This window comes from Cibotium barometz, chromosome 30 (assembly GCF_041138505.1).
Source record: "Cibotium barometz isolate CiBa-2024 chromosome 30, ASM4113850v1, whole genome shotgun sequence".
In the NCBI taxonomy this organism is placed as follows: domain Eukaryota; kingdom Viridiplantae; phylum Streptophyta; class Polypodiopsida; order Cyatheales; family Cibotiaceae; genus Cibotium; species Cibotium barometz.
This window is the reverse complement of record NC_141075.1, coordinates 30,243,028-30,247,053: the sequence shown is the minus strand read 5'-3', so window position 1 is coordinate 30,247,053 and position 4,026 is coordinate 30,243,028.

Genomic DNA, 4,026 nt, shown 5'->3' with positions numbered 1-4,026 from the left:
CCTCTTCTTGAAAACAACCCAAAGAAAGATTTATAATCAAAAAACTTTCCTTATTCATGCACTTGTTGATAGGATAGTCAAAAAGTCAAAAACCATAGCTTGACATAACTTATTATCAACATAACAACAAGAATATACCAAGATTAATTCTAGAGAGGTTGAAAATGACTTACCATCAACATGAGCATCCTCATCATTTATGTCTATCTCATCATCCAACAAGTCCACCCTTGGCTGCTCTTCCACGCTTTTTCTTTTTCTTACACGTAAAAAAAAGCAATGAGCAACTCAAGACAATGACCAATAGTTAGTAGATGCCTACATTGATAAAGAACTCGACTAACCTATCCTTTGTGTAGGTCTCTTTTTCTCCATCGCCTTATCCACCACCTTCTCCACCTCGACAAGTTGCCCAAGTGTGAAATGATGATGGATCTCCTTCTCCCGCTCCAAAACATTACCTTTCTTAAGGTCAATCCACTAAGGACACATCTCCAGCTCGCACTTGGACAATTTATGCATACTTTGAGGGTGCATACACAGAGCTTCATTATCCAGAGCCAACCATTTCTTTGCTCTTATAGGCATGACAGCGAAGTGACCCCTTTCTTTTAAACTTATGAATTATTTGAAAACATTGAAAACCAACATATGAATGAGAATGTATTTTTTATTTAAAAATAATGTAGCATTTTCTTATGAACATTTCCAACACTACTCGCAAAAAAGATCAACCTTTGGGCAGCCATCTGAACCATGTCTTGTTGCCTTTCCAGCACTCTTTTTTTCCATTATGTCTTGTATAATGAGGGAACAAGTAATCATGAGATGCCACCATGCCATTAGAGCAAGCAATCTTTATCTCCTCATAATAATAAGCATAGAGCAAGCAATCATTGGGAACCACCAGGCCATTAGGCTCATCCACAAAATCTTTAAAGACAACATTTGCCCTTTGCAAAATCTTTTTTTAAGAGTGACCTCTTTTCGAAGCCAACTTCAAAGCAAATAGAAATCACATCACAAAGGAAAGTATGCATATGACATATTCGCAGAAATTGTAAACAACTAAACACAACAAGTAAAAGAAAACCAGCATGACTTATTGTTTATAGATATGATCTTCGTACACAAGGCCAAACATATTTTTGGTTGTCTTGTTTGCCTCCAACAAACCTAACCAATAGATTTTGGACTCTATTGGTATATCACACAATACTAATAAATTCAGCTTCTCTAGTGTTGCAAAGCTATCCACATTCTACTTTAAGGATGACACTTTAGCCCACCATGCTTTTAGGATCAATAATGTTAAGGATTTACCCAAATGGAAATTATTCTTAATACACCATGTCCAAAATTAATATTTTCTTGAAACACAATTAGAAACACACTATATTAATCTCAATAGTCATGCAATTCACCATTGCAAAATACACTACAAATTATCTTCCCTATGACATCACCTTATCTCGTGGCCAATTCCTCTATCTCCTTAGCTTCAATTTTTCTTCACCTCATATTCTCCCATGGTCAAGCGCACTTGCTCAAGATTTTTGTTCAAGGATTGAGTAATTTGAACCTTCAGATAACATCGAATCTCATCACATGATAATTTAAAGGAAAGCATGAGTATTAAGCAAAGCTTAAGCTAACAAATACTCACATTATAAACAAGCTTGCCCAAGGCTCAGCTCCCTTTGTATTCTTCTTTCTAATCAAAGTAATTAACTTTCTATCTCTCTCGGCAAATATTTCATGATGATTGATAGCAGTAATGTTGGCACAATTTACAATCTTGTCCTGCAAGGTCGTGGTTACCAAAGCATGAGTATTCAAGCTTTAAAAAACGGACATGAAAAATTTCAATTTGAATGAGCAAAAAACCACATGATATTGAGATCTCAAACATAAATTTATATGCAACTTACTAATTCATCCTTTGCAGGCTTGCCAAGAGAGTGATCTCGCTCACATGTGTAGGATCAATGATCGTACATAGTATACGATGGTGCTTTGCTCTTGTTTGAGAAAATCTTTCTTTGATGGTTATTGTCCAAGCCACCATACAATGGTTGCCTATTGCCATATATATAGGCAGTGATGTGTGTGAACACACTTAGGACCACCACTTTTTCCCTCTTTAGGAGGTTTTTTCCCCCGGCTTGTATATACGCCCATTATTCTAGGGCTAACTCATCTTTTGTACATTGACACAATCTAATACATTGTGTGTTGTGTGCATTCTTGCTTCTTCTTCTCCAAGCTTTGTTTGCTTTCTTGCAACCCTAATTCCAACAATTGGTATCAGAGCAGGCATCGGCTCCTACGGCTACACCGCTAGCACCACGTTCTCAGATTGAGGTGAGCTTTCACGAGTGCTTACAGGTCCCTATACTCTGCAGATGAGGTCGTTTCGGGCTCCGTTTTTGCATTTCAAGTTCTGCACAGGTGTTTTTGTCATTTTGTGCAGAAATTTTGATAGTGCAGTTTTCTGCAAAACAGACATACGTATTCTATTGTGGACCGTGCTACATAGCACGAGTTGTTTTCTGTTCAGCCTTTGCTTCATTACAGGTAGCTTTTGCATCAGTTTCAGTCAGTGGCCATGGCTGATAACAGCAATGATGTATTTCGCATGTTGTCTGCTGATGACAAACTGGATGGAGACAGCAACTACCCACTTTGGGCATACATGATGCAGCATGTTTTGGTTGCAAAAGGAGTGTGGAACATTGTGCAGGGTATGGATGTACGTCCAGGTTCTGTGGATGTAGGATTTGTTGAGGATGTTGCAGGTTCTAGCAGCTCTACTATTGCTGCTATTTTACCCACTGCTGAACAAGCTCGTTGATGCGCAGGCTCATGCCTTGATTGCACTTTCTGTCAAATGTAACATCACCCTACATATTCGTTTAGCTAAAACAGCAAAACAGGCTTGGGATATTCTAGCTGGTTTGTATGCAACGAGTCAAAAATCTCTTACCTACGTAAAGAGCTAGAATCGAAGATTATGCAAGAAGATGATGACATGAATGTTTTTCTTGCTGAGATTAAAGATATCAAGGAACAGTTGATTTCTGCAGGTGATGTTATTCCTGATCATTCTCTTGTTCTTGATGCTTTACCTAAGTCATATCAGACTTTTGCTTCCACGTGGAGACTTGTTATACTGAGGACAGACTTAATGTTGTCAAGTATGATACTTTAGTCAACAAGCTCTTGCAAGAAGTGCAGTCTAGGCAAAACAGGGCTAGTAGGCAGCGTGCAGTTGATCAGGCATTTGTTGCTGCCCAACAGAGAAGAAGTGGTAAGGCAGCCCCTTCCACTGTTTCTTCTCCTATTAGTAGGTCTGCAACTTCTTCTCCTTCCACAGGTAGTAACAATAAATCTGAGAAGGCTCTTGATAAAGGCAAGAAAAAAATGAGGTGCAACTATTGTAAGGCAACTAATCATGTCATTAAGAATTACCCTAAGCTAAAGGCTAAAGAGGCAAAGAAGAAAGAGTCAAATGCAGCCACAATAGCAGATGCTTCTACAAATGCAGATTCCGCAAACGTTGTGTAGGATACAGAATGGGCGTTTAACGTGTATTGCCAGTATGACCCATCTGTACATGATGCATGTTTGGCAGTTTCTGTTGACTCTTATGTATGGTATTTTGACAGTGGTGCTACAAAGCACATTACCTTGCATCATGATATGTTCACTTCTCTTGAGGCTGTCCCTAATGGGAATACTATCACATGTGCCAATAATGCTTCTTACCCAGTGAAGGGCATTGGTAAAATTATGCTTACTGCTGCAAATGGCAGCGCTTTCACACTTTCAGATGCTTTGTATGTGCCAGGGATAAAGAAGAATCTATTGTCTGTCTCTTCGCTTTGCTAGACTTGGACTTGTAGTCAAATTTGTGTATGACAGATGTACTGTTTATGATTTGACTTCTGGTGATACGATTATTATATCTGGCACCTTGTTTCGTGGATTGTATAGGCTCAATTCTTATGAGATAAGTGTGTGGAA